The sequence below is a fragment of the Ceratotherium simum genome, chromosome 5 (genome assembly GCF_057802395.1).
Source record: "Ceratotherium simum simum isolate JZ-2026a chromosome 5, ASM5780239v1, whole genome shotgun sequence".
NCBI classification, from domain to species: domain Eukaryota; kingdom Metazoa; phylum Chordata; class Mammalia; order Perissodactyla; family Rhinocerotidae; genus Ceratotherium; species Ceratotherium simum.
The window spans coordinates 77565003-77579246 of record NC_141904.1 but is presented as its reverse complement, the minus strand read 5'-3'; the positions used below and the strand labels follow the sequence as shown (position 1 = coordinate 77579246).

The 14244-nt window shown below is 39.1% G+C and overlaps 1 long non-coding RNA gene across 2 annotated transcripts in view; it reads left to right on the top strand.

The window, feature by feature from the left end:
- LOC147917093 (uncharacterized) overlaps window positions 1-14244 on the top strand; it is a 91892-nt gene that overhangs the window by 55411 nt on the left and 22237 nt on the right. The window contains exon 3 of one of the 2 annotated variants that reach the window (XR_015552259.1): window positions 511-1185. The exons of the other annotated variant lie outside the window; for it this stretch is intronic. This is a non-coding gene — a long non-coding RNA (uncharacterized LOC147917093). Of the gene's footprint in view, window positions 1-510; window positions 1186-14244 lie in introns of those variants that run through there. 2 annotated transcript variants of the gene reach the window in all.

Sequence of the window (14244 nt, the reverse complement as noted above, 5' to 3'; positions counted from 1 at the left end):
AGATTACATTTACACTTGTCTTATTAAGTAGATCCCTCTACTGGCAAGAATCAGAGTATTTTCTTGAAGCCTGAAGTCAAATTCCAATCCCTGCATAGAAATCAGCTTCTGTTATCTCAGTATTTACCAAGAGAGGGCAGTGAGATGCCAGTTAAACTAGCAGCCATGTGGTGAGAATAAAGGAGAATTTAATTATCACAGAAATTCCCAGCACTTTGTTCTCCAAAAAAAATTTTTTTGTTATATTATCCTGAGAGATCTGTAGGATATGTAGGAGTAAACTTCATTTAGTATGTTCCAAAAAAAAAAAGCAGAATTCTAAGGAACTCCTTTTTTAAGGACACTTCTGAGCATAGGCTGTGGTTTTCATTTTTAATTAATTAATGTTTCAATTGATGGTATAGAAGCATTTGAACCAAGTGGATTTTTTTAATCCAGTCAAGAGTGAATTATAAAATCAGAGAATGTTAGACTTCAGAGTTTATCTAGTTCAACTTCCTTATTTTGTAGGTGGAAATAATGGCATGAAACACTCGGAGTGGTTGGTTCAAGAGCACCGAGGAGATCCAGGACTAAAATTCGGTGGAATGCTTTTTTCACTATACCCTGCTCCCCTTCTTCTATTATAGGACTTGGGTTAGTTCTAGTTTTTCAGGGAGTTAAAAGTATTTTTTCATAATGAAAAACACTACAGAGATCCTCATGGATGTGATTGGTGATGGATGTTAGCATCGGTGTATCAGGCTATGATATTTTCAGTGACTTTGAGTTTGGGATATTCCAGGACTTGTTTTCTTCTTCTGTATTTCCAGTCATTTTTTGATACTACTGTTATCAATATTTTTGATATGTGTAACTATTCAGATTTAAAAATATTTTCTATTTGCTATCTTGACAATTGCATAATTAGTGGTCAGATTCAGTTGACCAGTTTCCATTTTGCATGATTTGGTTTTACTTTGTGGTGTCCAAAACCCTTCTCCTGGGTGAAATGCTTGTTTAAGCATGTACAACCGAGCCAGTCTGATGGCCTAGTGGTTAAAGTTCTGCGCACTCTGCTTCGGTGACCTGGGTTCCGCTCCCGGATGTGGAACCACACCCCTCATCTGTCAGTTGCCATGTTGTGGTAGTGGCTCACATAGAAGAACTAGAAAGACTTACAACTAGAATATACAACTATGTACTGAGGCTTTGGGGAGGGGAAAAAAAAAGGAAGAAGATTGGCAATAGATGTTACCTCAGGGCAAATCTTTCCCAGCAAAAAAAAAAAAAAAGAATGTAAAATCATCTAGGGAAGTTCTTAACCAAGTGAAAATCAAATAACTACTCCCTTCATCTTTGTTAATATTAATATTAAATTATCTAACATCATTGCTTGGCAAAGCTAGGAACTATCCTGCTACCGACCTGATTAATTTTTTGTGTGTGTGTGTGAGGAAGATCAGCCCTGAGCTAACATCCATGCCAATCCTCCTCTTTTTGCTGAGGAAGACTGGCCCTGAGCTAACATCTATTGCCAATCCCCGTCCCTTTTTTCCCTTTTTCTCCCCAAAGCCCCAGTAGATAGTTGTATGTCGTAGTTGCACATCCTTCTACTTGCTGTATGTGGGACGCTGCCTCAGCATGGCCGGACAAGTGGTGTGTCAGTGCGTGCCTGGGATCTGAACCCGGGCTGCCAGTAGTGGAGCGTGTGCACTTAACCACTAAGCCACGCGGCCGGCCCCTGGACCTGACTAATTTTTAATACCAGTTATATTTAGGAAGCTTCCCACGTGCTGGTGTCCTTTGTTCAAATCCGAGACAAAGTTCAGTGCCATTTATTTTTTGATGACCTTCTTCTTGCCATGAATTAAAATTCCCCCTACACTCAATTCCCTTTTTCTCTGCAAATATGTACCCTTGTTGTGGCAGAATCCTAAAGAATTATGAAGTGTAATTATAAATGCATTGCTTATTAGATGGTTTGAGTTTTCACTTTATCAATGTGCTTTGAGTTTAAGTGGTGTATGTATGAGACAAAGGTGAGAGAGAGAAAAAGAGAGAGAGAGGAAGAAAAGAGAAGAGAAGAGAGAGAGACCTTTTTTCTGTTGGTCTCCCTGTTTGTTTTCTTCTAGCTTCAGACCTGGAGCCACTTTCTCACCTACAGTGTCAGTCATACTTCAATGATTAATTCTTTCAATAATGAGGCTTCTTTTTAAGGAGCCCAAAGCCATTGACTCAGCCTTAGTTTAGCATAAATTTAGCTTTCCTGATGGCCCACCTCTGACCCGTTTCTTCATTTGTTCCCTCTGAACCTTGGGTAAATGATCTAGCTTTGCTGAGCTTTGGTTTCCTTATATATAAAATGTGATTAAAAATACCTGTCTCATAGCATCAGTGTGAGGATTAAATGAGATGTTAGCTATAAAATGCTTAGCACATAACACTCACTTAATATGTGGTATCAGTACTTCATCATCAGCTCTTCACCTTCAAAAACTTCCCTCTTTTAGACTGTCATTTACACAGAGTGTAGATAACTAAGAGCAGCTTGTATTATGAATATTATGCACCCTATGATTCCCACTCCATCCCCAAGAGGATGAAAATTTAGTAGGGCCAAATGCTCAAACAGAAGGGATTCATTCTGACTGGCATTAACTGGTCGGATGGAAGGATCTCATGGAGTGTCTTTGTTAGTTTCTTCATGGCTTCCAAAATTATTCCACAGAAAGAATTTTCCTATTTTGCCTTTGGCCATGACTGTTGGGCTTTGGGAAACTTGAATTTTTGATTGTCAGAATGACTACTTCCCCCATTCCTTCTTCCTTCCCCTGCTCTGGCCTTTATCTCCTCTCCTCTTCCCTGTTAGTGCTGCCTTATCTTCTGCATATACCAACTAATTTGAAATTTGGCACTTTTGTTAAAATTACCTTATGTTTTCATGTCTCTACTAAACATCTTTTAATTATGATTCATGACTAAACTAAATTAAAATTACATTTCTGGGGGCTGGCCCATTGGCGCAAGTGGTTAAGTGCGCGTGCTCCACTGCGGTGGCCCAGGGTTCACCGGTTCGGATCCTGGGTGCGCACCAATGCACTGCTTGGCAAGCTATGCTGTGGCGGTGTCCCATATAAAGTGGAGGAAGATGGGCACAAATGTTAGCCCAGGGCCAGTCTTCCTCAGCAAAAAAAGAGGAGAATTGGCAGATGTTAGCACAGGGCTAATCTCCTCACAAAAAAAAGAAAAAAAAATTACATTTCTGTATTTAAGGCTTGAAAATTTGCAATTCTGTAGTTCCAATACATTGTAATGTATACTTTTATATGTGCATGTTGCTAATAATGGACTAGTTAAGCACTTAGATTTCTGAAATATGACCCTATAATTCTTTCATTCTTTAAAAGAAAAAGGTCATATTTTATTACTTAAAAATAAATTGGGAAGACTTAAATATATATGTATTACAAAATACTGTAATTTGGGGAGTAGGTAAGCTTGGGGCAATTAACAGAGACACCACTATGAGATTTTAAATGTCATTTGTGAAAAAGCGTTTTGTACACTATAAAATGTTATTTATATATGAGGAATCATAATCATTATTGCCAGAAAAAAAAATTGACAAACCACACTCAAAGTCACTGTTATAAATATAACTATAGAAATTTTAAAGGAACAAAAATGTGGCCCACAAGTTTGTGATCTCTGGCTAAAGGTTTGGCTAGATTATCTTTTTTTTTTTTTTTTGTGAGGAAGATCAGCCTTGTGCTAACATCTGCTAATCCTCCTCTTTTTTTTTTTTGCTGAGGAAGACTGGCCCTGGGCTAACATCCATGCCCATCTTCCTCCGCTTTTATATGGGACACCGCCACAGTATGGCTTGCCAAGCGGTGCGTCGGTGCGCGCTCGGGATCTGAACCTGTGAACCCTGAGCCGTCACGGCGGAGCGCGTGCACTGAATCGCTTGCACCACCAGGCCGGCCCCTTGGCTAGATTATCTTTAAGATAGCCCTGAGATTCTCTGAAAACACAAGCAGGAATTCAAAAGTAACAAAAAAATTAGTGCAACCAGGGTTCTCCCTGCTCCTGCCAGGTACAGAGGACACATTTTTGTCCTATATATTAATTGATGAGAGCTGGGGTCTGGTGTGTTAGAAATTGCTGCAGTAATGATGTCTGATATTGGTTAAGTATCACTTTTACAGTTTGAAAGTGAGGGCTCTTCTTCCCTGATGTACCCCTACCATTTACAATGAACCTAGTTTCTTATGATGTACTTCGTAACAGTATCCATTTTATCACTCAATTAACCAAGCTTGATGGAAAACCTAAACAGGGTGTTATTTCTATCAGAATAAAAGCACTTTAAAGGTAGTCAAAGGGCAGCTCAATTAGACGTTTGCAAGTCACATCTATGGAAAAATAAAATGTGTGCCTTTACCTGCTGTTTTTTCTTTATAAAAAAGTGTTCTGATGCTGTAAATCAGAAAAACATTTATGGCTCACCAAATTTTCGTTACCCCAAACTCCCTTTTTCTATGTTTGTTAGTGTAGTAATGCTTGATGACAGGAAAGGGACTCTGGCATTTTGAAGAGGCTTAATACCAATGCTGTGGTTTCTGGTGGCTCTTTGATTAAAAGCCTCGTTGTTCCTTTCCAGAGGCTCGCTAATTAGCTCAGGCTCTGGCCTAGAGTATTGTGCATGGCTGTATTTAACCGCCTGGGAAGTGGCTCTGGAAAGCGCTGGCTCAGCGTAAGTAACTGGGTTGTGTCCTGGCTGCCTTTTGGGTGAGAGCTTTATTTTTAACTCTGCTCCCTATTTCAGAGGATTGCTGAAGTCAGATCTTAGTGAGGAGAGCTCAGTTTCATTGTTAGACCTTTGTTTCCTATTTGGTAGGGTTCATAACCATTTTCTTCTCTTTTGCCATTAGGAGAAGGAAATAAAATGACAGAATTCTCTGGGAAAGGGTTCTGTGCATAATACTAAAGATTTGATATATATTTTCCTGAGATTTTTAGAGGATCAACTCTATCTTTCCTTTGGGTCTTCTATCATTGAATGATAAAATAAATAAAGTTAGCAATTCAATTGCAATCTTCAGGGTGGGAAAGGGATTATAAATATGTAGAAAATGACACAGCTTTACCCCCTAAGAGCACATAACTAACTATAACATAAAACAGAATGAAATAAGGATCAGAGAGGAGTGTTCATAATATGCCTTGAGAACTCAGAGAACTTAATAAGGGGATGAGGGAATGTTACCTCGAAAATGTGGTGTGTGAGTGGGGTCTTTAAAGATGAAAAGGATTTCATAGGCAAAGAATAGACTGAGGCTGTTTCTCAGTCAGTGAGCTGAGTGGAAGAAGACAGGAGTCGTGAGAGCACTTGGTGGGTTGCTGGAATGGAAATGGGCCAGTGTTGATGAGCATGGGGTACATGGTTGGGTGTACTAGGAGACAAAGCTAGAGAGACAGTTTGGGGCTGGATCAAGGAGGGTCTTGAATCTGCTAGACTAAGGAATTTTATAGTACTAGATCTCTCACCATAGAGTTTGGAACCAATTGAAATATTTTTTTCTTTGCTTTTTAGAAAACATCAGACACCTTTTCCTCAAATTATTTTGGAGTCATGCTCTTGGTTTCAGAGCAATACATTTTAGTGAAGCAGAAATCATTTGAAAGACTAATTCATGATGTCATTTGTCTTATTTAGTAATCTTCAGGAGTGACTTTTAAAGTGATCAAATGAGATAATATACATGGAGAGACTTGAAAAAGGATACCATCTATTACGAATGGGAGATTCTCTTATTCTGAAGGAAATCCTTGACCTTTATGTTATCATATCCACATTTATTTAAAACTTTGCATCGCTTTTCTTTTCCTTTACTCCATGCCTTCCACTGTCATTTAAAAAATAAATGCAATATAATAGCATTACAGAAAGTTTGGAAACAGATGGGAAAACACACCTACTGGCCCCCTTCTCATAGAGCTATTGCCATCGCCGTGGCCCTGGGTTAAGGCCAAGTTGGATTTTGATTGTTTTTGCCAACCTGGTATTCATTCCCTTTTCTTCCTTGAGTAGCAGGCTGATTTTCCATGGAGAAACAAAGTACTGTTGGACCAGGTGATTGGGTGGAACTGACCTATTGCTACATCTGGAAAGATCCTGGCATGGCCAAATGGGCAGTTGCATCATCCTGGTTATGATGATTGGCTTAGGGATGGGCATGTAGTCAAGCCAGACCATTCAGAACCACAGACTTAATTCTATGACTTTTGTTGGAACTTTTGGAAAAGAAGTATGCTTTTCCACTGGAGTTGCTGAGGAAATAGAATATAAGCCTAAAGCTGCTGTTAGCCATCTTGCTACCACTTGGGTAAGAATGAGGCCACCTGGCAGGAGAGCAGAACGAAGAGCCAGAGAGAGAGAGAGAGTTCTGATGACCTTGCTTGACTACCAGCCATACTGGAAATTGGCATTATAGTCATGGATATTTTTTAGTTGTGTCTGCCAATAATTTTCTTTTTTGCTTTGGCCACTTTGAACTATATTTCTGTCACTGATGAACGCACATAGAGAAATACTCGAGGCGTTAGAGTTTGAACTCAGAGGAGGAGGAACGTTACTGGGAACTGAAGTGGTTTGGAAAGTTGTAATGTTGGAGACGGTGTTTATAATGAGCTTTGAAGAATGGCTAGGATTGCTTTGTTATATGTTCCTGGGCTGAGGAAAAGGCACTTCCAGGTACCCTTAAGGTCAGTTTTTAGGAAAAGAGGGGTGGCTACCCCACTTTTCAGCTGTCTGCCTGGGGTGAGATATATGGTAGACCTACTTGTGCTTATAGCAGCTCTGAGTGCAGAGAGAAGATTGGAGATGTGGTCAGTTTTGACCATTTTTATGAGAAGAGGGACAGACTAAGTTATGTGCTTGATTTTCTTCCCTTTGTTCTCATCCCAGAATATTTTTTCTAGTATAATGTGGCTAAAATAAACATCAAGGACAGCCGGAAAGGACAACCTGTAGGCTGTTTACAGAAATGGAGTGGGATACTTGTTGCAGACTTTTTGGACCAAAGGGTAAAAATATCTCCTGTCCCACCAGCTCTCTCTCTGCATCAGTGCTCAAGTGCCAGTAGCACAGGCGCTAATTGTGGCACCTTTGGGAGAAGTCTCTGTCTGGCACTGAGGCTGCTCTTCTACTACACACCAGAAGGGGAAGCAGAAGTGCAAGTGGACAGATTTTTCCAAGCAGGCTTGAGCTCTGATGTTCTTCACACTGCTGACTCGGGCATCATTCTTGCTGTCGAGCTGTGATTGCAATCATGATCTCCGCAGGCATATCACAGCTCCAGTTATACTGCAGATGGTTGACACCCAAGCCAACAGAAAACGTGCATAATCCGTGGGCTAACAGATCCTTACAAATCCTCTAGAGACAGCAAGACATACAACCATGCCCAAGCTGTTTTAATTTCTGCAAATTCCAAACAGATTAGACAGCAAAGGATCAAAGGCAGGCATTTAAGTAACAATAAAAAGATAGACTGATTATATATTGGAGGGGCTTTGCATTTTTAAATGAAATATATCTCTTTCTTCCCTTCACTGGTCCTCTTATCTAGCTCTGAATCCCAAACCAAATGTTACTACTCTAATAAGTCCTAGTTAAACAGAGTGTTTCTCTCTGTCTCTCTCTCTCCTTTTTTTTTGCATGTTATTCATTCTGCCCTTTTGAGAAAATCACATAAAGGCAAACACAAAAGCAATCAAGGTAAGCTGGTACAGTGGGAGGATCACTAGCCTGGGACTCTTGAGACATGTTTTCCTCCTAGCTTTGTCTTTACACTTTGTGGCCCTTAGTTTCCCAATCTGTAAAATGTCAAACTAGGGTCAGTGTATTAGTTTGTTATTGTTGCTCTAACAAATGATCATAAACTTAATGGCTTAAACAATATAAATTTATTATCTTATAGTTCTATAAATCAGAAGTCCAATATGGATCTCATTGAGCTAAAATCAAGGTGTCACCAGGGCTGTTTTCCTTTCTGAAGGCTCTAGGGGAGACCGTGGTTCCTTGTGCGAAATATGACATGAGTGGAACCATATTAAAATAGAGCCAACACAGCTATTTCAGAGGAATTACCTTGCATGTCTTGTTTTCTTTATCTTCCAAACTGAACCAAACCACCGAAATTCCAAGAAGTCAGTAAGGACAAGAATATCCTATTTGTAAGGACTGATAAAACTGAACCAATCAGTGAAGTACAAGTCTAGCCTGTTGCCTGATGACTGAATCTCAAGCCAATCTATGAAGTACAAACCTAGCCTTACCTCATCTAGCACCAGTGAACTCTTCTTTAATACAACTCACCTCATCCTCCCTTTTTCCCATAAAAACCCTAAGCCCCTCTCCTGTAATCAGAACATGTTTTGTTTTTCTACCTTAATCTGTATCCTCCGAATTGCAATTCTAATTGCCCAAATAGATATCTGCTGTTTAAATTGTAGTGATTTTTCCTCAGTTGACATTTCCCTTTTCTAGCTTCTAGAGGCCACTGTGTTTCTTGGTTTGTGGCCTCCTTCTTCCGTCTTCAAAGCCAGCAGCAGCAGGTCAAGTCCTCCATCCTGTCTCTCTGACCTACTACTCTTCTGCCTTTCTCTTCTGTTTTTAAGGACTCATGTGATTATATTAAGCCCACTAGGATAATCTCCCCATCTCAAGGTCCTTAACCTTAATCACATCTGCAAAGTCCCTTCTGCTATGTAAGGTAACATATTCACAGGTTCTTGGGATTAGGTCATGGACATCTTTGGGGAGGGTGCAGCATTAATCTGCCTACAGGTTAGTGAACCTTAAGTCTCTATCGATATTGAACTCTGTCTGTGGAAGCTTACTATCTTCCCAGCACTGTCCTACAAATCAAGAATATGATCTAAGTACAACCCAGATTCAACTCAATTTCTGATAACCGGGGCTACACTGGTAACCAAAAGGTTGTAGGGGAGTGGAATGTGCCACCCCAAAATGTGTCTCTTTGGCTTGATTATTTGGGGCTAATTATTTTTGAGAACAAAAGACTCAGGAAGAATCTTTGACCTTCCCCCTGACTGCCTAAAAGAATTTAAGATAGAAGGTCTGTTCTGGGAAGGAGCTATCACCACAGATAACTATAATATAATATGGACTAGGTGGGGTAGACAGGGAGGAACCTAGCAAGGCCCCTTTGATCTAAGTCCTTTCCATGTCCCATTGTCTCTGCCAGGCACGGCAAACATTTGTTTACTAAACATTTGCTTTTCCATCTCCACGTGAATTGCCTTCCTCCCCTTTGAAGTCCCAAACCACTAGCCCCAACATCCTCTTTTGTCTTTAGCTGAAGGTGGTATTTAAGGTGGTAGCTTTGGCCATTTTGGAGTTACTCAGTTTTCCTGGGTTTCTTTCATGTATATATATTATTAAACTTTGTTTGATTTTTCTCCTGTTATTCTTTCTCACGTCAATTTAATTCTTAGACCAGCCGGAAGAACTTAGAAGGGAAGAGGAAAATTTCTTCCTCCCCTACAAGGCCAAGTTAGGCTCATAGTCATATAGATTGGCCTACATGTTTTGAAAATGTCTGTTTAATTGAAAATTTTTAAATTGGGAGATTTCACACTTAGACATAAGTTTCTAGCTTCTCTTGAAGGAACAACAACAACAACAACAACAAAGTGGGAGAATTTGGTAACACTAGGGCTTTTTTTTTTCTTGCATGGCAGCAATTAGCCGGAATTGAGTAGTGCTTATTGGTTATCTTCTACAGACAGGAATTTTGTTCCTGCTATTTATATTACTTGCTTGGTCCTTGTGTAAGCATTTGAGTTTTCAAGCTCTGTTCTATCCCTTCTGTTACTTCAACTTGACTATAAAATTGATCTTCACCCTGATAACCCAGAAGTACTGCAAATTCCTGAGTCATTAATTATGCTTTATTCATTAATTATTGAGCTAGACAAACAGATTATTGTCTTTCGTCTCTTTTGGTTTTTTTTTCCTGGTTCAAAAACAATACATATATTATGACGTTTGAGAAAACTTTCCAATTCACCACCACTACACCCCTCCCTTGAGCATTGCAGTTAATTGAGGTTTTCAATATAATTGACTTCCTTCCATTTGTAAAGAAATATTTAAAAAATGGTAACTTTTGTCTCTAAGTAGTAATTTATGGGTTGTTTTAATAGCTTTCTTTTTGAAAATGTATTTTCCAGCTATCCTAAGTACAAGTGATACTTTTGTAATCTGAAAAAATTTAATAGAAGTTATTTATTTCATAAACATCCTTTTGCCACTAGGCTTTGTGCTGCTGCTATTGAGCTCGAGGCAAAGAGAGTTGAATGGAAAATTATTCATTGCTTGGTATTTTGAGACTTGCAATTCCCTTCCTAGATTATACAGAGCAGTTTTACAACCCAAAAGGCAAGGTGCTGAGATTTATTGATAGAAAAAAACAAAATAAAAATAAAAACCAAATCATAGTCTAAGAAAGCCACATATCCCACACCTAATCCAAATATTACTTTGATGAAAAGGCAGAAACATGTAAATAATTCACATTTGAGATTTTCATATTATGTTGAATGACCATATTATTTTAAATAATTGCAGACTCCCCAACAGCTGTCTTTTTGTCTTATTTAATATATAGGTTAAATAGGGTGCTATTAATTAAAATTAAAATTATAATAACTGTGAAAGTACAGGAACAATGGAAAGAAATTTGCTAGAGATAAGCAAGATTCATCTTCAACTTATGATCCTTTTTTGAAGGGAACACAAGAGATGGAAAGTGAACCAAGAATTAGGCACATAAATTGAGTTTATGTCTTAAAAGCTTTTTAACAGTGCCTTTTTTCTCTTTTTACACTGCAATTCTTTGGACATATAAAATTTAGTTGGAAATTTAAAAAATTGAAAACCTTTATGGAAAAGCACATAATAAAGTCTAATTGGTGATGAATTACATTGAAAGTTAGATGGTCTAAGTCAAATTCTCTCATTCTGTTTTCAGAAGAACAATGAGCCACTGGAAAGGTTGGCAGTTTAGATGAGATTACACCATTAACACTTTTGTTGTGGGGTGCAGTTTTTGTGTTTACATATAAAGAAACAGAGGTGCAATTTCAGATTATCCATTGACTGCTTGAATATTCACCAAGTGAGGCAATTTGCAGTTTTTCCTCTTGGAAGTAGAGTTCCTTGCTTTGCTACGATTTCCCCCTGTACCTGGTGAAAAAACAGTTTTTCCCCTTCGTTGAAGGGGTTGGCTGGGTACATGTAGCACATTGGGAAGAAAGTGGTTTGATGGAAACTGCTTGAGGTTGTAACTTTCAATTTTCCTAGTTTTCGTTCTCTCTCTGAGACCTCTGAGTTCATTGTACCTGTAGGAAAGGCAAAGAGGCAGGCTGGTAATGAGCTTGGCTGCGTTCATTCCCCACTCCTGCCACTCAGGGTTTTATTTTTCAATATTTGAAAGTTCAGCAGCTTCAAAAAGGTGAATCTATTTAGGGATTACTTTATTATGTATTTTTGGATAATAGATAATGTGGGCAGGTTGTACAAATGTTTTTAAACAGCTCATGGTATGTGTGTGTGTGTGTGTGTGCATGCGCACACGCGGGTGCATTTGAAGGGGAATCCAAACCTCCTACAGAACTATTATTTGCTACTTTTTTGTTGACTTTAACGGGGAAGTGGTTGTCCCAGAGATAACACTTACATGGCCCAAGGAGAAGAAAAGGACATAGTTCAAACATTTAATTCTATCTCCATTTTGCAGATACTGTATATTTTGTAGGAAATAAAGATCTTTCTCAGGAACGTGCTAATTTTCTTTCGGGTAAAACAACCCAAATTACCCATTTTTTCATTTAATTAAGCCAATGGTATAAGGACAATGAGGAAATTAGGATGGAAACTACCACTGTATATAGTATACTTGGTTTTGGGGCTTGGTAGAATGCACAGTTCATAGCCGAGAAAAGTTCCCTAGATATTTGGTTTGCTAAATGTCAAAGACAACTGGCACTCCCCTCTGCTAGAGAATACAGCTTATTTTTCCCACTAAGTTTGCATGCCAATCCATTAGGAAGATACCTCCTGAGTTAGGGGCAGGAGACCCCCTCTGTCATGTGGGCTAAGTGACTCCAGGCACATCAGCAGATGCCGCTCAAAGCGAAAAGTAGGAAAAAGGGACGAAAGCTGCCATGGCCCGTGGTTCTCTGTGTGTCTCCCTGATCCTACGTCAGGCCTCTTTGAATGCACTGATCTTCTCAGCAAGTCTGCAGGCCCCAGTTTTCCTCCATACCACGTGTAGGGTCTAGGAACATGTTTCTCTCACAGACCCTTTCTCTGCCTATACTTTCCCGCTGTCTATAACCATCCTCTTTCTCTACTACAGCCGGCCCATGTTGGTGGAGTATACTCTGAAAGATCGCATCCTCCTAGGATTCCAACTGGAAGCAGGAGAAAAGTGTCTTATATTCTTGGATCCTCCAAGTATAGCTGAGGGGAGGGATGTTTCTGGTACCCATTCTCTCATCCAGGAATGAAACTCTGGGTCTGTGGGGATGTGTGGGAGGGCATGAAACTTACATCTAACTTTTTTTCTCTCAGCTCCCTAATCCAGCCTAGGAATGGTTTTGAGGTCTTTCCTTTGTAGTGGGAAATTGCTCTGGTATCATATCCTATATCTTTTCTACTCCACTGGTTACAGGAAAAAACAAACAAATAGATGCCTTGAATTAGTCAGTCTCTGGTTTTTAATATAAAGGGAAATTGCTAGAATGTAGAAAATCTTTTTTTCCCTCCTAAGTACATGGCTCTCACAGTTGAGACCTATTGCTTTCATGACTTACACTTTTTATGACTTAAAAAAGTTGAGGTCAAGCAATGACTTTGTTTTCTGCCCTTCAGCAGTGGATGCTTCAGCCTTAATGGAGAGAGGATCACGGGGACAATAAGACTTATGCAGGATGCAAATGTGTCAGACAATATTCAAAATGTTGTTCTGTCTCATCAATACTGCTTATATCAAGAGCCATAATAATGGCACCACCACAATTTATATTTGTGTATCAATTTGCATCTTACAAACTATTTTGTTAAATTAACTATATTAATTAAATTAAAATTAACTATTTTACTTCCTTCCACAGTTTTGCAGTTTTTTTAAATTCCCTTTTTGTATGAGGGGATTAAGACTCAGAGAGGTCAAGGGGCTATTCCAAGGTGACCTATGTGGTGAGTTTTCAATTCTAGGCAGGAACTGAAGCATTCTGATTCCAAATACTCTTTGTACTTCATCAAAGTCTTCGTTTCTGGAATAATAGGTCTTGCAGCGACTTGTCTGCGTCATTACATTCTTTTGCTTGATGCTTTTCTAGGCCTCATGGGCCACTGCTCTTCCTTCAGTTCTTGACTGACTCCTTCCTTGTCTATGTTGAAATTGCTCCTCTGATTTTAGTCTAGATATCAGCTGCTTGCTCCAGCTCATGTCTTGCTTAGTCTACGATAAATATAAGTCCATCCCCTGCCCTCAGCTAGCATTCCAGATCTCTACCTGGGCTTCTCACCCCATCTAATTCTCCTCTGCCTGTTTATTATAGTAGATTATAATCAGATTTCCTGAAGGATTAATGTAGTGACTAGTGAACACTGTTACTTTCCAAAATCCTGAGTTCTAATTTTAGAACCTAATGTTGAATTGAATTGAATATTGAATTAATAGGCTTACATAGAAATCTTTATTGGTATTTTGGGGCCTGTTGATTTCAGTGTAGCATAGATTTGAAGAGTTGAATTAATGATTTTTGCTGTTCTTGGGAATATCAAGGACATTTGCTCAGAGTAGACTAGGCCAAATGTGGAAATTGTAGAACACATGTTCCTAAGTACTGTATCTTTCATGCAATGGATGTTGCACAGTGAATTAATTAGTTGGCCTTGACTTTGGTCCCCCTTCTGCTGCTGACTCATTGTTTCACCATCTGGGCAATGGGGCAGTGCAGAATATATGCCTCCTTTGCCATGTATTGTCATATTGTTTTACTGTTTTCTAGAATCCATTTAAGTAGGAGGATGGAAGTTAATTCTTAAAACACAAAGTCAACTCATAGATATGCCTTGAAATCAATTGCACATGTTTTATGCTTAAAGCTCCATAGTTGCTAGGGACTCATTAACCCTGAAACAATTTGGGTGAACTTAAT